Source organism: Macaca nemestrina, chromosome 16 (genome assembly GCF_043159975.1).
Source record: "Macaca nemestrina isolate mMacNem1 chromosome 16, mMacNem.hap1, whole genome shotgun sequence".
Classification (NCBI taxonomy): Eukaryota; Metazoa; Chordata; class Mammalia; order Primates; family Cercopithecidae; genus Macaca; species Macaca nemestrina.
This window is the reverse complement of record NC_092140.1, coordinates 63480710-63502079: the sequence shown is the minus strand read 5'-3', so window position 1 is coordinate 63502079 and position 21370 is coordinate 63480710.

Genomic DNA, 21370 nt, shown 5'->3' with positions numbered 1-21370 from the left:
TCTTTGCTAGCCTTATTTCTGTGGAATCTGAGAACGGATATTTCGGATCCCTTTGAAGACTATAGGGCCCAAGGAAATATCCTCCGATAACAAAGAGAAAGAAGCTTTCTGAGAAACTTCTTTGTGTTCTGTGAAATCATCTCACAGAGTTACAGCTTTCCCCTCAAGAAGCCTTTCGCTAAGACAGTTCTTGTGGAATTGGCAAAGTGATATTTGGAAGCCCATAGAGGGCTATGATGAAAAAGGAAATATCCTCAGATGAAATCTGGAAAGAAGCTTTCTGAGAAACTGCTCTGTGATGTGTGACTTCCACTCACAGAGTTACATCTGTATTTCGTGGATTTCTTTGTTAGCCTTATTTCTGTGGAATCTGAGAACAGATATTTCGAATCCCTTTGAGGACTATAGGGCCAAGGTAAATATCCTCCGATAACAAGGAGAAAGAAGCTTTCTGAGAAACTTCTTTGTGTTCTGTGAAATCATCTCACAGAGTTACAGCTTTCCCCTCAAGAAGCCTTTCACTAAGACAGTTCTTGTGGAATTGGCAAAGTGATATTTGGAATCCCATAGAGGGCTATGGTGAAAAAGGAAATATCCTCAGATGAAATCTGAAAAGAAGCTTTCTGAGAAACTGCTCTGTGATGTGTGACTCCCACTCACAGAGTTACATCTGTATTTCGTGGATCTCTTTGCTAGCCTTATGTCTGTGGAATCTGAGAACAGATATTTCGGATCCCTTTGAAGACTATTGGGCCAAAGGAAATATCCTCTGATAGCACAGAGAAAGAAGCTTTCTGAGAAACTTCTTTGTGTTCTGTGAAATCATCTCACAGAGTTACAGCTTTCCCCTCAAGAAGCCTTTGGCTAAGACAGTTCTTGTGGAATTGGCAAAGTGATATTTGGAAGCCCATAAAGGGCTATGGAGAAAAAGGAAATATCCTCAGATGAAATCTGGAAAGAAGCTTTCTGAGAAACTGCTCTGTTATGTGTGACTCCCACTCACAGAGTTACATCTGTATTTCGTGAATCTCTTTGCTAGCCTTATTTCTGTGGAATCTGAGAACGGATATTTCGGATCCCTTTGAAGACTATAGGGCCCAAGGAAATATCCTCCGAAAACAAAGAGAAAGAAGCTTTCTGAGAAACTTCTTTGTGTTCTGTGAAATCATCTCACAGAGTTACAGCTTTCCCCTCAAGAAGCCTTTCGCTAAGACAGTTCTTGTGGAATTGGCAAAGTGATATTTGGAAGCCCATAGAGGGCTATGGTGAAAAAGGAAATATCCTCAGATGAAATCTGGAAAGAAGCTTTCTGAGAAACTGCTCTGTGATGTCTGACTTCCACTCACAGAGTAACATCTGTATTTCGTGGATCTCTTTGCTAGCCTTATTTCTGTGGAATCTGAGAAGAGATATTTCGGATCCATTTGAAGACTATACGGCCAGAGTAAATATCCTCCGATAACACAGAAAAAGAAGCTTTCTGACAAACCTCTTTGTGCTCTGTGAAATCATCTCACAGAGTTACAGCTTTCCCCTCAAGAAGCCTTTCGCTAAGACAGTTCTTGTGGAATTGGCAAAGTGATATTTGGAAGCCCATAGAGGGCTATGGTGAAAAAGGAAATATCCTCAGATGAAATCTGGAAAGAAGCTTTCTGAGAAACTGCTCTGTGATGTGTGACTTCCACTCACAGAGTTACATCTGTATTTCGTGGATCTCTTTGCTAGCCTTATTTCTGTGGAATCTGAGAAGAGATATTTCGGATCCCTTTGAAGACTATTGGGCCAATGGAAATATCCTCCGATAACAAAGGGAAAGAAGCTTTCTGGAAACTTCTTTGTGTTCTGTGAAATCATCTCACAGAGTTACAGCTTTCCCCTCAAGAAGCCTTTCGCTAAGACAGTTTTTGTGGAATTGGCAAAGTGATATTTGGAAGCCCATAGAGGGCTATGGTGAAAAAGGAAATATTCTCAGATGAAATCTGGAAAGAAGCTTTCTGAGAAACTGCTCTGTGATGTGTGACTTCCACTCACAGAGTTACATCTGTATTTCGTGGATCTCTTTGCTAGCCTTATTTCTGTGGAATCTGAGAACAGATATTTCGGATCCCTTTGAAGACTATAGGGCCCAAGGAAATATCCTCCGATAACAAAGAGAAAGAAGCTTTCTGAGAAACTTCTTTGTGTTCTGTGAAATCATCTCACAGAGTTACAGCTTTCCCCTCAAGAAGCCTTTCGCTAAGACAGTTCTTGTGGAATTGGCAAAGTGATATTTGGAAGCCCTTAGAGGGCTATGGTGAAAAAGGAAATATCCTCAGATGAAATTTGGAAAGAAGCTTTCTGAGAAACTGCTCTGTGATGTGTGACTTCCACTCACAGAGTTACATCTGTATTTCGTGGATTTCTTTGCTAGCCTTATTTCTGTGGAATCTGAGAACAGATATTTCGGATCCCTTTGAAGACTATAGGGCCAAAGGAAAAATCCTCTGATAGCACAGAGAAAGAAGCTTTCTGAGAAACTTCTTTGTGTTCTGTGAAATCATCTCACAGAGTTACAGCTTTCCCCTCAAGAAGCCTTTCGCTAAGACAGTTCTTGTGGAACTGGCAAAGTGATATTTGCAATCCCTTAGAGGGCTATGGTGAAAAAGGAAATATCCTCAGATGAAATCTGGAAAGAAGCTTTCTGAGAAACTGCTCTGTGATGTGTGACTTCCACTCACACAGTTACTTCTGTATTTCGTGGATTTCTTTGTTTGCCTTATTTCTGTGGAATCTGAGAACAGATATTTCGAATCCCTTTGAAGACTATAGGCCCAAAGGAAATATCCTCCGATAACAAGGAGAAAGAAGCTTTCTGAGAAACTTCTTTGTGTTCTGTGAAATCATCTCACAGAGTTACAGCTTTCCCCTCAAGAAGCCTTTCGCTAAGACAGTTCTTGTGGAATTGGCAAAGTGATATTTGGAAGCCCATAGAGGGCTATGGTGAAAAAGGAAATATCCTCAGATGAAATCTGGAAAGAAGCTTTCTGAGAAACTGCTCTGTGATGTGTGACTTCCATTCACAGAGTTACATCTGTATTTCGTGGATCTCTTTGCTAGCCTTATTTCTGTGGAATCTGAGAACAGATATTTCGGATCCCTTTGAAGACTATACGGCCAAAGTAAGTATCCTCCGATAATACAGAGAAAGAAGCTTTCTGAGAAACTTCTTTGTGTTCTGTGAAATCATCTCACAGAGTTACAGCTTTCCCCTCAAGAAGCCTTTCGCTAAGACAGTTCTTGTGGAATAGGCAAAGTGATATTTGGAAGCCCATGGAGGGCTATGGTGAAAAAGGAAATATCCTCAGATGAAATCTGGAAAGAAGCTTTCTGAGAAACTGCTCTGTCATGTGTGACTTCCACTCACTGAGTTACATCTGTATTTCGTGGATCTCTTTGCTAGCCTTATTTCTGTGGAATCTGAGAAGAGATATTTCGGATCCCTTTGAAGACTATAGGGCCCAAGGAAATATCCTCCGATAACAAAGAGAAAGAAGCTTTCTGAGAAACTTCTTTGTGTTCTGTGAAATCATCTCACAGAGTTACAGCTTTCCCCTCAAGAAGCCTTTCGCTAAGACAGTTCTTGTGGAATTGGCAAAGTGATATTTGGAAGCCCATAGAGGGCTATGGTGAAAAAGGAAATATCCTCAGATGAAATCTGGAAAGAAGCTTTCTGAGAAACTGCTCTGTGATGTCTGACTTCCAATCACAGAGTAGCATCTGTATTTCGTGGATCTCTTTGATACCCTTATTTCTCTGGAATCTCAGAACAGATATTTCGGATCCCTTTGAAGACTATACGGCCAGAGTAAATATCCTCCGATAACACAGAAAAAGAAGTTTTCTGACAAACTTCTTTGTGCTCTGTGAAATCATATCACAGAGTTACAGCTTTCCCCTAAAGAAGCCTTTCGCTAAGACAGTTCTTGTGGAATTGGCAAAGTGATATTTGGAAGCCCATAGAGGGCTATGGTGAAAAAGGAAATATCGTCAGATGAAATCTGGAAAGAAGCTTTCTGAGAAATTGCTCTGTGATGTGTGACTTCCACTCACAGAGTTACATCTGTATTTCGTGGATCTCTTTGCTAGCCTTATTTCTGTGGAATCTGAGAAGAGATATTTCGGATCCCTTTGAAGACTATTGGGCCAAAGGAATTATCCTCCGATAACAAAGGGAAAGAAGCTTTCTGGAAACTTCTTTGTGTTCTGTGAAATCATCTCACAGAGTTACAGCTTTCCCCTCAAGAAGCCTTTCGCTAAGACAGTTTTTGTGGAATTGGCAAAGTGATATTTGGAAGTCCATAGAGGGCTATGGTGAAAAAGGAAATATCCTCAGATGAAATCTGGAAAGAAGCTTTCTGAGAAACTGCTCTGTGATGTGTGACTTCCACTCACAGAGTTACATCTGTATTTCGTTGATCTCTTTGCTAGCCTTATTTCTGTGGAATCTGAGAACAGATATTTCTGATCCCTTTGAAGACTATAGGCCCAAGGAAATATCCTCCGATAACAAAGAGAAAGAAGCTTTCTAAGAAACTTCTTTGTGTTCTCTGAAATCATCTCACAGAGTTACAGCTTTCCCCTCAAGAAGCCTTTCGCTAAGACAGTTCTTGTGGAATTGGCAAAGTGACATTTGGAAGCCCTTAGAGGGCTATGGTGAAAAAGAAAATATCCTCAGATGAAATTTGGAAAGAAGCTTTCTGAGAAACTGCTCTGTGATGTGTGACTTCCAATCACAGAGTTACATCTGTATTTCGTGGATCTCTTTGCTAGCCTTATGTCTGTGGAATCTGAGAACAGATATTTCGGATCCCTTTGAAGACTATAGGGCCAAAGGAAATATCCTCTGATAGCACAGAGAAAGAAGCTTTCTGAGAAACTTCTTTGTGTTCTTTGAAATCATCTCACAGAGTTACAGCTTTCCCCTCAAGAAGCCTTTGGCTAAGATAGTTCTTGTGGAATTGGCAAAGTGATATTTGGAAGCCCATAGAGGGCTATGGTGAAAAAGGAAGTATCCTCAGATGAAATCTGGAAAGAAGCTTTCTGAGAAACTGCTCTGTGATGTGTGACTTCCACTCACAGAGTTACATCTGTATTTCGTGGATCTCTTTGCTAGCCTTATTTCTGTGGAATCTGAGAACAGATATTTCGCATCCCTTTGAAGACTATAGGGCCAAAGGAAAAATCCTCTGATAGCACAGAGAAAGAAGCTTTCTGATAAACTTCTTTGTGTTCTGTGAAATCATCTCACAGAGTTACAGCTTTCCCCTCAAGAAGCCTTTCGCTAAGACAGTTCTTGTGGAATTGGCAAAGTGATATTTGGAAGCCCATAGAGGGCTATGGTGAAAAAGGAAATATCCTCAGATGAAATCTGGAAAGAAGCTTTCTGAGAAACTGCTCTGTGATCTGTGACTTCCACTCACAGAGTTACATCTGTATTTCGTGGATTTCTTTGTTTGCCTTATTTCTGTGGAATCTGAGAACAGATATTTCGAATCCCTTTGAAGACTATAGGCCCAAAGGAAATATCCTCCGATAACAAGGAGAAAGAAGCTTTCTGAGAAACTTCTTTGTGTTCTGTGAAATCATCTCACAGAGTTACAGCTTTCCCCTCAAGAAGCCTTTCGCTAAGACAGTTCTTGTGGAATTGGCAAAGTGATATTTGGAAGCCCATAGAGGGCTATGGTGAAAAAGGAAATATCCTCAGATGAAATCTGGAAAGAAGCTTTCTGAGAAACTGCTCTGTGATGTGTGACTTCCATTCACAGAGTTACATCTGTATTTCGTGGATCTCTTTGCTAGCCTTATTTCTGTGGAATCTGAGAACAGATATTTCGGATCCCTTTGAAGACTATACGGCCAAAGTAAGTATCCTCCGATAATACAGAGAAAGAAGCTTTCTGAGAAACTTCTTTGTGTTCTGTGAAATCATCTCACAGAGTTACAGCTTTCCCCTCAAGAAGCCTTTCGCTAAGACAGTTCTTGTGGAATTGGCAAAGTGATATTTGGAAGCCCATAGAGGGCTATGGTGAAAAAGGAAATATCCTCAGATGAAATCTGGAAAGAAGCTTTCTGAGAAACTGCTCTGTGATGTGTGACTTCCACTCACAGAGTTACTTCTGTATTTCGTGGATTTCTTTCTTAGCCTTATTTCTATGGAATCTGAGAACAGATATTTCGGATCACTTTGAAGACTATAGGGCCAAAGGAAATATCCTCCGATAACAAGGAGAAAGAAGCTTTCTGAGAAATTTCTTTGTGTTCTGTGAAGTCATCTCACAGAGTTACAGCTTTCCCCTCAAGAAACCTTTCGTTAAGACAGTTCTTGTGGAATTGGCAAAGTGATATTGGGAAGCCCTTAGAGGGCTATGGTGAAAAAGGAAATATCCTCAGATGAAATCTGGAAAGAAGCTTTCTGAGAAACTGCTCTGTGATGTGTGACTTCCACTCACAGAGTTACATCTGTATTTCGTGGATATCTTTGCTAGCCTTATTTCTGTGGAATCTGAGAACAGATATTTCGGATCCCTATGAAGACTCTAGGGCCCAAGGAAATATCCTCCGATAACAAAGAGAAAGAAGCTTTCTGAGAAACTTCTTTGTGTTCTATGAAATCATCTCACAGAGTTACAGCTTTCCCCTCAAGAAGCCTTTCGCTAAGACAGTTCTTGTGGAACTGGCAAAGTGATATTTGCAATCCCTTAGAGGGCTATGGTGAAAAAGGAAATATCCTCAGATGAAATCTGGAAAGAAGCTTTCTGAGAAACTGCTCTGTGATATGTGACTTCCACTCACAGAGTTACATCTGCATTTCGTGGATCTCTTTGCGAGCCTTATTTCTGAGGAATCTGAGAAGAGATATTTCGGATCCCTTTGAAGACTATAGGGCCAAAGGAAATATCCTCTGATAGCACAGAGAAAGAAGCTTTCTGAGAAACTTCTTTGTGTTCTGTGAAATCATCTCACAGAGTTACAGCTTTCCCCTCAAGAAGCCTTTCGCTAAGACAGTTCTTGTGGAATTGGCAAAGTGATATTTGGAGGCCCATAGAGGGCTACGGTGAAAAAGGAAATATCCTCAAATGAAATCTGGAATGAAGCTTTCTGAGAAACTACTCTGTGATGTGTGACTTCCACTCACAGAGTTACATCTCTATTTCGGGGATTTCTTTTATAGCCTTATTTCTGTGGAATCTGAGAAGAGATATTTCGGATCCCTTTGAAGACTATAGGGCCAAAGGAAATATCCTCCGATAACAAAGGGAAAGAGGCTTTCTGAGAAACTTCTTTGTGTTCTGTGAAATCATCTCACAGAGTTACAGCTTTCCCCTCAAGAAGCCTTTCGCTAAGACAGTTCTTGTGGAATTGGCAAGTGATATTTGGAAGCCCTTAGAGGGCTATGGTAAAAAAGGAAATATCCTCAGATGAAATGTGGAAAGAAGCTTTCTGAGAAACTGTTCTCTGATGTGTGACTTCCACTCACAGAGTTACATCTGTATTTCGTGGATCTCTTTGCTAGCCTTATTTCTGTGGAATTTCAGTACAGATATTTCGGATCCCTTTGAAGGCTATATGGCCAAAGGAAATATCCTCCGATAACAAAGAGAAAGAAGCTTTCCTAGAAACTTCTTTGTGTTCTGTGAAATCATCTCACAGAGTTACAGCTTTCCCCTCAAGAAGTCTTTCGCTAAGACAGTTCTTGTGGAATTGGCAAAGTGATATTTGGAAGCCCATAGAGGGCTATGGAGGAAAAGGAAATATCCTCAGATGAATTCGGGAAAGAAGCTTTCTGAGAAACTGCTCTGTGATGTGTGACTCCCACTCACAGAGTTACATCTGTATTTCGTGGATCTCTTTGCTAGCCTTATTTCTGTGGAATCTGAGAACAGATATTTCGGATCCCTTTGAAGACTATACGGCCAGAGTAAATATCCTTCGATAACACAGAAAAAGAAGCTTTCTGACAAACCTCTTTGTGCTCTGTGAAATCATCTCACAGAGTTACAGCTTTCCCCTCAAGAAGCCTTTCGCTAAGACAGTTCTTGTGGAATTGGCAAAGTGATATTTGGAAGTCCATAGAGGGCTATGGTGAAAAAGGAAATATCCTCAGATGAAATCTGGAAAGAAGCTTTCTGAGAAACTGCTCTGTGATGTGTGACTTCCACTCACAGAGTTACATCTGTATTTCGTTGATCTCTTTGCTAGCCTTATTTCTGTGGAATCTGAGAACAGATATTTCTGATCCCTTTGAAGACTATAGGCCCAAGGAAATATCCTCCGATAACAAAGAGAAAGAAGCTTTCTAAGAAACTTCTTTGTGTTCTCTGAAATCATCTCACAGAGTTACAGCTTTCCCCTCAAGAAGCCTTTCGCTAAGACAGTTCTTGTGGAATTGGCAAAGTGACATTTGGAAGCCCTTAGAGGGCTATGGTGAAAAAGAAAATATCCTCAGATGAAATTTGGAAAGAAGCTTTCTGAGAAACTGCTCTGTGATGTGTGACTTCCAATCACAGAGTTACATCTGTATTTCGTGGATCTCTTTGCTAGCCTTATGTCTGTGGAATCTGAGAACAGATATTTCGGATCCCTTTGAAGACTATAGGGCCAAAGGAAATATCCTCTGATAGCACAGAGAAAGAAGCTTTCTGAGAAACTTCTTTGTGTTCTTTGAAATCATCTCACAGAGTTACAGCTTTCCCCTCAAGAAGCCTTTGGCTAAGATAGTTCTTGTGGAATTGGCAAAGTGATATTTGGAAGCCCATAGAGGGCTATGGTGAAAAAGGAAGTATCCTCAGATGAAATCTGGAAAGAAGCTTTCTGAGAAACTGCTCTGTGATGTGTGACTTCCACTCACAGAGTTACATCTGTATTTCGTGGATCTCTTTGCTAGCCTTATTTCTGTGGAATCTGAGAACAGATATTTCGCATCCCTTTGAAGACTATAGGGCCAAAGGAAAAATCCTCTGATAGCACAGAGAAAGAAGCTTTCTGATAAACTTCTTTGTGTTCTGTGAAATCATCTCACAGAGTTACAGCTTTCCCCTCAAGAAGCCTTTCGCTAAGACAGTTCTTGTGGAATTGGCAAAGTGATATTTGGAAGCCCATAGAGGGCTATGGTGAAAAAGGAAATATCCTCAGATGAAATCTGGAAAGAAGCTTTCTGAGAAACTGCTCTGTGATCTGTGACTTCCACTCACAGAGTTACATCTGTATTTCGTGGATTTCTTTGTTTGCCTTATTTCTGTGGAATCTGAGAACAGATATTTCGAATCCCTTTGAAGACTATAGGCCCAAAGGAAATATCCTCCGATAACAAGGAGAAAGAAGCTTTCTGAGAAACTTCTTTGTGTTCTGTGAAATCATCTCACAGAGTTACAGCTTTCCCCTCAAGAAGCCTTTCGCTAAGACAGTTCTTGTGGAATTGGCAAAGTGATATTTGGAAGCCCATAGAGGGCTATGGTGAAAAAGGAAATATCCTCAGATGAAATCTGGAAAGAAGCTTTCTGAGAAACTGCTCTGTGATGTGTGACTTCCATTCACAGAGTTACATCTGTATTTCGTGGATCTCTTTGCTAGCCTTATTTCTGTGGAATCTGAGAACAGATATTTCGGATCCCTTTGAAGACTATACGGCCAAAGTAAGTATCCTCCGATAATACAGAGAAAGAAGCTTTCTGAGAAACTTCTTTGTGTTCTGTGAAATCATCTCACAGAGTTACAGCTTTCCCCTCAAGAAGCCTTTCGCTAAGACAGTTCTTGTGGAATTGGCAAAGTGATATTTGGAAGCCCATAGAGGGCTATGGTGAAAAAGGAAATATCCTCAGATGAAATCTGGAAAGAAGCTTTCTGAGAAACTGCTCTGTGATGTGTGACTTCCACTCACAGAGTTACTTCTGTATTTCGTGGATTTCTTTCTTAGCCTTATTTCTATGGAATCTGAGAACAGATATTTCGGATCACTTTGAAGACTATAGGGCCAAAGGAAATATCCTCCGATAACAAGGAGAAAGAAGCTTTCTGAGAAATTTCTTTGTGTTCTGTGAAGTCATCTCACAGAGTTACAGCTTTCCCCTCAAGAAACCTTTCGTTAAGACAGTTCTTGTGGAATTGGCAAAGTGATATTGGGAAGCCCTTAGAGGGCTATGGTGAAAAAGGAAATATCCTCAGATGAAATCTGGAAAGAAGCTTTCTGAGAAACTGCTCTGTGATGTGTGACTTCCACTCACAGAGTTACATCTGTATTTCGTGGATATCTTTGCTAGCCTTATTTCTGTGGAATCTGAGAACAGATATTTCGGATCCCTATGAAGACTCTAGGGCCCAAGGAAATATCCTCCGATAACAAAGAGAAAGAAGCTTTCTGAGAAACTTCTTTGTGTTCTATGAAATCATCTCACAGAGTTACAGCTTTCCCCTCAAGAAGCCTTTCGCTAAGACAGTTCTTGTGGAACTGGCAAAGTGATATTTGCAATCCCTTAGAGGGCTATGGTGAAAAAGGAAATATCCTCAGATGAAATCTGGAAAGAAGCTTTCTGAGAAACTGCTCTGCGATATGTGACTTCCACTCACAGAGTTACATCTGCATTTCGTGGATCTCTTTGCGAGCCTTATTTCTGAGGAATCTGAGAAGAGATATTTCGGATCCCTTTGAAGACTATAGGGCCAAAGGAAATATCCTCTGATAGCACAGAGAAAGAAGCTTTCTGAGAAACTTCTTTGTGTTCTGTGAAATCATCTCACAGAGTTACAGCTTTCCCCTCAAGAAGCCTTTCGCTAAGACAGTTCTTGTGGAATTGGCAAAGTGATATTTGGAGGCCCATAGAGGGCTACGGTGAAAAAGGAAATATCCTCAAATGAAATCTGGAATGAAGCTTTCTGAGAAACTACTCTGTGATGTGTGACTTCCACTCACAGAGTTACATCTCTATTTCGGGGATTTCTTTTATAGCCTTATTTCTGTGGAATCTGAGAAGAGATATTTCGGATCCCTTTGAAGACTATAGGGCCAAAGGAAATATCCTCCGATAACAAAGGGAAAGAGGCTTTCTGAGAAACTTCTTTGTGTTCTGTGAAATCATCTCACAGAGTTACAGCTTTCCCCTCAAGAAGCCTTTCGCTAAGACAGTTCTTGTGGAATTGGCAAGTGATATTTGGAAGCCCTTAGAGGGCTATGGTAAAAAAGGAAATATCCTCAGATGAAATGTGGAAAGAAGCTTTCTGAGAAACTGTTCTCTGATGTGTGACTTCCACTCACAGAGTTACATCTGTATTTCGTGGATCTCTTTGCTAGCCTTATTTCTGTGGAATTTCAGTACAGATATTTCGGATCCCTTTGAAGGCTATATGGCCAAAGGAAATATCCTCCGATAACAAAGAGAAAGAAGCTTTCCTAGAAACTTCTTTGTGTTCTGTGAAATCATCTCACAGAGTTACAGCTTTCCCCTCAAGAAGTCTTTCGCTAAGACAGTTCTTGTGGAATTGGCAAAGTGATATTTGGAAGCCCATAGAGGGCTATGGAGGAAAAGGAAATATCCTCAGATGAATTCGGGAAAGAAGCTTTCTGAGAAACTGCTCTGTGATGTGTGACTCCCACTCACAGAGTTACATCTGTATTTCGTGGATCTCTTTGCTAGCCTTATTTCTGTGGAATCTGAGAACAGATATTTCGGATCCCTTTGAAGACTATACGGCCAGAGTAAATATCCTTCGATAACACAGAAAAAGAAGCTTTCTGACAAACCTCTTTGTGCTCTGTGAAATCATCTCACAGAGTTACAGCTTTCCCCTCAAGAAGCCTTTCGCTAAGACAGTTCTTGTGGAATTGGCAAAGTGATATTTGGAAGCCCATAGAGGGCTATGGTGAAAAAGGAAATATCCTCAGATGAAATCTGGAAAGAAGCTTTCTGAGAAACTGCTCTGTGATGTGTGACTTCCATTCACAGAGTTACATCTGTATTTCGTGGATCTCTTTGCTAGCCTTATTTCTGTGGAATCTGAGAACAGATATTTCGGATCCCTTTGAAGACTATACGGCCAAAGTAAGTATCCTCCGATAATACAGAGAAAGAAGCTTTCTGAGAAACTTCTTTGTGTTCTGTGAAATCATCTCACAGAGTTACAGCTTTCCCCTCAAGAAGCCTTTCGCTAAGACAGTTCTTGTGGAATAGGCAAAGTGATATTTGGAAGCCCATGGAGGGCTATGGTGAAAAAGGAAATATCCTCAGATGAAATCTGGAAAGAAGCTTTCTGAGAAACTGCTCTGTCATGTGTGACTTCCACTCACTGAGTTACATCTGTATTTCGTGGATCTCTTTGCTAGCCTTATTTCTGTGGAATCTGAGAAGAGATATTTCGGATCCCTTTGAAGACTATAGGGCCCAAGGAAATATCCTCCGATAACAAAGAGAAAGAAGCTTTCTGAGAAACTTCTTTGTGTTCTGTGAAATCATCTCACAGAGTTACAGCTTTCCCCTCAAGAAGCCTTTCGCTAAGACAGTTCTTGTGGAATTGGCAAAGTGATATTTGGAAGCCCATAGAGGGCTATGGTGAAAAAGGAAATATCCTCAGATGAAATCTGGAAAGAAGCTTTCTGAGAAACTGCTCTGTGATGTCTGACTTCCAATCACAGAGTAGCATCTGTATTTCGTGGATCTCTTTGATACCCTTATTTCTCTGGAATCTCAGAACAGATATTTCGGATCCCTTTGAAGACTATACGGCCAGAGTAAATATCCTCCGATAACACAGAAAAAGAAGTTTTCTGACAAACTTCTTTGTGCTCTGTGAAATCATATCACAGAGTTACAGCTTTCCCCTAAAGAAGCCTTTCGCTAAGACAGTTCTTGTGGAATTGGCAAAGTGATATTTGGAAGCCCATAGAGGGCTATGGTGAAAAAGGAAATATCGTCAGATGAAATCTGGAAAGAAGCTTTCTGAGAAATTGCTCTGTGATGTGTGACTTCCACTCACAGAGTTACATCTGTATTTCGTGGATCTCTTTGCTAGCCTTATTTCTGTGGAATCTGAGAAGAGATATTTCGGATCCCTTTGAAGACTATTGGGCCAAAGGAATTATCCTCCGATAACAAAGGGAAAGAAGCTTTCTGGAAACTTCTTTGTGTTCTGTGAAATCATCTCACAGAGTTACAGCTTTCCCCTCAAGAAGCCTTTCGCTAAGACAGTTTTTGTGGAATTGGCAAAGTGATATTTGGAAGTCCATAGAGGGCTATGGTGAAAAAGGAAATATCCTCAGATGAAATCTGGAAAGAAGCTTTCTGAGAAACTGCTCTGTGATGTGTGACTTCCACTCACAGAGTTACATCTGTATTTCGTTGATCTCTTTGCTAGCCTTATTTCTGTGGAATCTGAGAACAGATATTTCTGATCCCTTTGAAGACTATAGGCCCAAGGAAATATCCTCCGATAACAAAGAGAAAGAAGCTTTCTAAGAAACTTCTTTGTGTTCTCTGAAATCATCTCACAGAGTTACAGCTTTCCCCTCAAGAAGCCTTTCGCTAAGACAGTTCTTGTGGAATTGGCAAAGTGACATTTGGAAGCCCTTAGAGGGCTATGGTGAAAAAGAAAATATCCTCAGATGAAATTTGGAAAGAAGCTTTCTGAGAAACTGCTCTGTGATGTGTGACTTCCAATCACAGAGTTACATCTGTATTTCGTGGATCTCTTTGCTAGCCTTATGTCTGTGGAATCTGAGAACAGATATTTCGGATCCCTTTGAAGACTATAGGGCCAAAGGAAATATCCTCTGATAGCACAGAGAAAGAAGCTTTCTGAGAAACTTCTTTGTGTTCTTTGAAATCATCTCACAGAGTTACAGCTTTCCCCTCAAGAAGCCTTTGGCTAAGATAGTTCTTGTGGAATTGGCAAAGTGATATTTGGAAGCCCATAGAGGGCTATGGTGAAAAAGGAAGTATCCTCAGATGAAATCTGGAAAGAAGCTTTCTGAGAAACTGCTCTGTGATGTGTGACTTCCACTCACAGAGTTACATCTGTATTTCGTGGATCTCTTTGCTAGCCTTATTTCTGTGGAATCTGAGAACAGATATTTCGCATCCCTTTGAAGACTATAGGGCCAAAGGAAAAATCCTCTGATAGCACAGAGAAAGAAGCTTTCTGATAAACTTCTTTGTGTTCTGTGAAATCATCTCACAGAGTTACAGCTTTCCCCTCAAGAAGCCTTTCGCTAAGACAGTTCTTGTGGAATTGGCAAAGTGATATTTGGAAGCCCATAGAGGGCTATGGTGAAAAAGGAAATATCCTCAGATGAAATCTGGAAAGAAGCTTTCTGAGAAACTGCTCTGTGATCTGTGACTTCCACTCACAGAGTTACATCTGTATTTCGTGGATTTCTTTGTTTGCCTTATTTCTGTGGAATCTGAGAACAGATATTTCGAATCCCTTTGAAGACTATAGGCCCAAAGGAAATATCCTCCGATAACAAGGAGAAAGAAGCTTTCTGAGAAACTTCTTTGTGTTCTGTGAAATCATCTCACAGAGTTACAGCTTTCCCCTCAAGAAGCCTTTCGCTAAGACAGTTCTTGTGGAATTGGCAAAGTGATATTTGGAAGCCCATAGAGGGCTATGGTGAAAAAGGAAATATCCTCAGATGAAATCTGGAAAGAAGCTTTCTGAGAAACTGCTCTGTGATGTGTGACTTCCATTCACAGAGTTACATCTGTATTTCGTGGATCTCTTTGCTAGCCTTATTTCTGTGGAATCTGAGAACAGATATTTCGGATCCCTTTGAAGACTATACGGCCAAAGTAAGTATCCTCCGATAATACAGAGAAAGAAGCTTTCTGAGAAACTTCTTTGTGTTCTGTGAAATCATCTCACAGAGTTACAGCTTTCCCCTCAAGAAGCCTTTCGCTAAGACAGTTCTTGTGGAATTGGCAAAGTGATATTTGGAAGCCCATAGAGGGCTATGGTGAAAAAGGAAATATCCTCAGATGAAATCTGGAAAGAAGCTTTCTGAGAAACTGCTCTGTGATGTGTGACTTCCACTCACAGAGTTACTTCTGTATTTCGTGGATTTCTTTCTTAGCCTTATTTCTATGGAATCTGAGAACAGATATTTCGGATCACTTTGAAGACTATAGGGCCAAAGGAAATATCCTCCGATAACAAGGAGAAAGAAGCTTTCTGAGAAATTTCTTTGTGTTCTGTGAAGTCATCTCACAGAGTTACAGCTTTCCCCTCAAGAAACCTTTCGTTAAGACAGTTCTTGTGGAATTGGCAAAGTGATATTGGGAAGCCCTTAGAGGGCTATGGTGAAAAAGGAAATATCCTCAGATGAAATCTGGAAAGAAGCTTTCTGAGAAACTGCTCTGTGATGTGTGACTTCCACTCACAGAGTTACATCTGTATTTCGTGGATATCTTTGCTAGCCTTATTTCTGTGGAATCTGAGAACAGATATTTCGGATCCCTATGAAGACTCTAGGGCCCAAGGAAATATCCTCCGATAACAAAGAGAAAGAAGCTTTCTGAGAAACTTCTTTGTGTTCTATGAAATCATCTCACAGAGTTACAGCTTTCCCCTCAAGAAGCCTTTCGCTAAGACAGTTCTTGTGGAACTGGCAAAGTGATATTTGCAATCCCTTAGAGGGCTATGGTGAAAAAGGAAATATCCTCAGATGAAATCTGGAAAGAAGCTTTCTGAGAAACTGCTCTGTGATATGTGACTTCCACTCACAGAGTTACATCTGCATTTCGTGGATCTCTTTGCGAGCCTTATTTCTGAGGAATCTGAGAAGAGATATTTCGGATCCCTTTGAAGACTATAGGGCCAAAGGAAATATCCTCTGATAGCACAGAGAAAGAAGCTTTCTGAGAAACTTCTTTGTGTTCTGTGAAATCATCTCACAGAGTTACAGCTTTCCCCTCAAGAAGCCTTTCGCTAAGACAGTTCTTGTGGAATTGGCAAAGTGATATTTGGAGGCCCATAGAGGGCTACGGTGAAAAAGGAAATATCCTCAAATGAAATCTGGAATGAAGCTTTCTGAGAAACTACTCTGTGATGTGTGACTTCCACTCACAGAGTTACATCTCTATTTCGGGGATTTCTTTTATAGCCTTATTTCTGTGGAATCTGAGAAGAGATATTTCGGATCCCTTTGAAGACTATAGGGCCAAAGGAAATATCCTCCGATAACAAAGGGAAAGAGGCTTTCTGAGAAACTTCTTTGTGTTCTGTGAAATCATCTCACAGAGTTACAGCTTTCCCCTCAAGAAGCCTTTCGCTAAGACAGTTCTTGTGGAATTGGCAAGTGATATTTGGAAGCCCTTAGAGGGCTATGGTAAAAAAGGAAATATCCTCAGATGAAATGTGGAAAGAAGCTTTCTGAGAAACTGTTCTCTGATGTGTGACTTCCACTCACAGAGTTACATCTGTATTTCGTGGATCTCTTTGCTAGCCTTATTTCTGTGGAATTTCAGTACAGATATTTCGGATCCCTTTGAAGGCTATATGGCCAAAGGAAATATCCTCCGATAACAAAGAGAAAGAAGCTTTCCTAGAAACTTCTTTGTGTTCTGTGAAATCATCTCACAGAGTTACAGCTTTCCCCTCAAGAAGTCTTTCGCTAAGACAGTTCTTGTGGAATTGGCAAAGTGATATTTGGAAGCCCATAGAGGGCTATGGAGGAAAAGGAAATATCCTCAGATGAATTCGGGAAAGAAGCTTTCTGAGAAACTGCTCTGTGATGTGTGACTCCCACTCACAGAGTTACATCTGTATTTCGTGGATCTCTTTGCTAGCCTTATTTCTGTGGAATCTGAGAACAGATATTTCGGATCCCTTTGAAGACTATACGGCCAGAGTAAATATCCTTCGATAACACAGAAAAAGAAGCTTTCTGACAAACCTCTTTGTGCTCTGTGAAATCATCTCACAGAGTTACAGCTTTCCCCTCAAGAAGCCTTTCGCTAAGACAGTTCTTGTGGAATTGGCAAAGTGATATTTGGAAGCCCATAGAGGGCTATGGTGAAAAAGGAAATATCCTCAGATGAAATCTGGAAAGAAGCTTTCTGAGAAACTGCTCTGTGATGTCTGACTTCCACTCACAGAGAAACATCTGTATTTCGTGGATCTCTTTGCTAGCCTTATTTCTGTGGAATCTGAGAACAGATATTTCGGATCCCTTTGAAGACTATACGGCCAGAGTAAATATCCTCCTATAACACAGAAAAAGAAGCTTTCTGACAAACCTCTTTGTGCTCTGTGAAATCATCTCTCAGAGTTACAGCTTTACCCTCAAGAAGCCTTTCGCTAAGACAGTTCTTGTGGAATTGGCAAAGTGATATTTGGAAGCCCATAGAGGGCTATGGTGAAAAAGGAAATATCCTCAGATGAAATCTGGAAAGAAGCTTTCTGAGAAACTGCTCTGTGATGTGTGACTTCCACTCACAGAGTTACATCTGTATTTCGTGGATCTCTTTGCTAGCCTTATTTCTGTGGAATCTGAGAAGAGATATTTCGGATCCCTTTGAAGACTATTGGGCCAAAGGAATTATCCTCCGATAACAAAGGGAAAGAAGCTTTCTGGAAACTTCTTTGTGTTATGTGAAATCATCTCACAGAGTTACAGCTTTCCCCTCAAGAAGCCTTTCGCTAAGACAGTTTTTGTGGAATTGGCAAAGTGATATTTGGAAGTCCATAGAGGGCTATGGTGAAAAAGGAAATATCCTCAGATGAAATCTGGAAAGAAGCTTTCTGAGAAACTGCTCTGTGATGTGTGACTTCCACTCACAGAGTTACATCTGTATTTCGTTGATCTCTTTGCTAGCCTTATTTCTGTGGAATCTGAGAACAGATATTTCTGATCCCTTTGAAGACTATAGGCCCAAGGAAATATCCTCCGATAACAAAGAGAAAGAAGCTTTCTAAGAAACTTCTTTGTGTTCTCTGAAATCATCTCACAGAGTTACAGCTTTCCCCTCAAGAAGCCTTTCGCTAAGACAGTTCTTGTGGAATTGGCAAAGTGACATTTGGAAGCCCTTAGAGGGCTATGGTGAAAAAGAAAATATCCTCAGATGAAATTTGGAAAGAAGCTTTCTGAGAAACTGCTCTGTGATGTGTGACTTCCAATCACAGAGTTACATCTGTATTTCGTGGATCTCTTTGCTAGCCTTATGTCTGTGGAATCTGAGAACAGATATTTCGGATCCCTTTGAAGACTATAGGGCCAAAGGAAATATCCTCTGATAGCACAGAGAAAGAAGCTTTCTGAGAAACTTCTTTGTGTTCTTTGAAATCATCTCACAGAGTTACAGCTTTCCCCTCAAGAAGCCTTTGGCTAAGATAGTTCTTGTGGAATTGGCAAAGTGATATTTGGAAGCCCATAGAGGGCTATGGTGAAAAAGGAAGTATCCTCAGATGAAATCTGAAAAGAAGCTTTCTGAGAAACTGCTCTGTGATGTGTGACTCCCACTCACAGAGTTACATCTGTATTTCGTGGATCTCTTTGCTAGCCTTATTTCTGTGGAATCTGAGAACAGATATTTCGGATCCCTTTGAAGACTATAGGGCCAAAGGAAAAATCCTCTGATAGCACAGAGAAAGAAGCTTTCTGATAAACTTCTTTGTGTTCTGTGAAATCATCTCACAGAGTTACAGCTTTCCCCTCAAGAAGCCTTTCGCTAAGACAGTTCTTGTGGAATTGGCAAAGTGATATTTGGAAGCCCATAGAGGGCTATGGTGAAAAAGGAAATATCCTCAGATGAAATCTGGAAAGAAGCTTTCTGAGAAACTGCTCTGTGATCTGTGACTTCCACTCACAGAGTTACATCTGTATTTCGTGGATTTCTTTGTTTGCCTTATTTCTGTGGAATCTGAGAACAGATATTTCGAATCCCTTTGAAGACTATAGGCCCAAAGGAAATATCCTCCGATAACAAGGAGAAAGAAGCTTTCTGAGAAACTTCTTTGTGTTCTGTGAAATCATCTCACAGAGTTACAGCTTTCCCCTCAAGAAGCCTTTCGCTAAGACAGTTCTTGTGGAATTTACAAAGTGATATTTGGAAGCCCATAGAGGGCTATGGTGAAAAAGGAAATATCCTCAGATGAAATCTGGAAAGAAGCTTTCTGAGAAACTGCTCTGTGATGTGTGACTTCCATTCACAGAGTTACATCTGTATTTCGTGGATCTCTTTGCTAGCCTTATTTCTGTGGAATCTGAGAACAGATATTTCGGATCCCTTTGAAGACTATACGGCCAAAGTAAGTATCCTCCGATAATACAGAGAAAGAAGCTTTCTGAGAAACTTCTTTGTGTTCTGTGAAATCATCTCACAGAGTTACAGCTTTCCCCTCAAGAAGCCTTTCGCTAAGACAGTTCTTGTGTAATTGGCAAAGTGATATTTGGAAGCCCATAGAGGGCTATGGTGAAAAAGGAAATATCCTCAGATGAAATCTGGAAAGAAGCTTTCTGAGAAACTGCTCTGTGATGTGTGACTTCCACTCACAGAGTTACTTCTGTATTTCGTGGATTTCTTTCTTAGCCTTATTTCTATGGAATCTGAGAACAGATATTTCGGATCACTTTGAAGACTATAGGGCCAAAGGAAATATCCTCCGATAACAAGGAGAAAGAAGCTTTCTGAGAAATTTCTTTGTGTTCTGTGAAGTCATCTCACAGAGTTACAGCTTTCCCCTCAAGAAACCTTTCGTTAAGACAGTTCTTGTGGAATTGGCAAAGTGATATTGGGAAGCCCTTAGAGGGCTATGGTGAAAAAGGAAATATCCTCAGATGAAATCTGGAAAGAAGCTTTCTGAGAAACTGCTCTGTGATGTGTGACTTCCACTCACAGAGTTACATCTGTATTTCGTGGATATCTTTGCTAGCCTTATTTCTGTGGAATCTGAGAACAGATATTTCGGATCCCTATGAAGACTCTAGGGCCCAAGGAAATATCCTCCGATAACAAAGAGAAAGAAGCTTTCTGAGAAACTTCTTTGTGTTCTATGAAATCATCTCACAGAGTTACAGCTTTCCCCTCAAGAAGCCTTTCGCTAAGACAGTTCTTGTGGAACTGGCAAAGTGATATTTGCAATCCCTTAGAGGGCTATGGTGAAAAAGGAAATATCCTCAGATGAAATCTGGAAAGAAGCTTTCTGAGAAACTGCTCTGTGATATGTGACTTCCACTCACAGAGTTACATCTGCATTTCGTGGATCTCTTTGCGAGCCTTATTTCTGAGGAATCTGAGAAGAGATATTTCGGATCCCTTTGAAGACTATAGGGCCAAAGGAAATATCCTCTGATAGCACAGAGAAAGAAGCTTTCTGAGAAACTTCTTTGTGTTCTGTGAAATCATCTCACAGAGTTACAGCTTTCCCCTCAAGAAGCCTTTCGCTAAGACAGTTCTTGTGGAATTGGCAAAGTGATATTTGGAAGCCCATAGACGGCTATGGTGAAAAAGGAAATATCCTCAAATGAAATCTGGAATGAAGCTTTCTGAGAAACTACTCTGTGATGTGTGACTTCCACTCACAGAGTTACATCTCTATTTCGGGGATTTCTTTTATAGCCTTATTTCTGTGGAATCTGAGAAGAGATATTTCGGATCCCTTTGAAGACTATAGGGCCAAAGGAAATATCCTCCGATAACAAAGGGAAAGAGGCTTTCTGAGAAACTTCTTTGTGTTCTGTGAAATCATCTCACAGAGTTACAGCTTTCCCCTCAAGAAGCCTTTCGCTAAGACAGTTCTTGTGGAATTGGCAAGTGATATTTGGAAGCCCTTAGAGGGCTATGGTAAAAAAGGAAATATCCTCAGATGAAATGTGGAAAGAAGCTTTCTGAGAAACTGTTCTCTGATGTGTGACTTCCACTCACAGAGTTACATCTGTATTTCGTGGATCTCTTTGCTAGCCTTATTTCTGTGGAATTTCAGTACAGATATTTCGGATCCCTTTGAAGGCTATATGGCCAAAGGAAATATCCTCCGATAACAAAGAGAAAGAAGCTTTCCTAGAAACTTCTTTGTGTTCTGTGAAATCATCTCACAGAGTTACAGCTTTCCCCTCAAGAAGTCTTTCGCTAAGACAGTTCTTGTGGAATTGGCAAAGTGATATTTGGAAGCCCATAGAGGGCTATGGAGGAAAAGGAAATATCCTCAGATGAATTCGGGAAAGAAGCTTTCTGAGAAACTGCTCTGTGATGTGTGACTCCCACTCAGAGAGTTACATCTGTATTTCGTGGATCTCTTTGCTAGCCTTATTTCTGTGGAATCTGAGAACAGATATTTCGGATCCCTTTGAAGACTATACGGCCAGAGTAAATATCCTCCGATAACACAGAAAAAGAAGCTTTCTGACAAA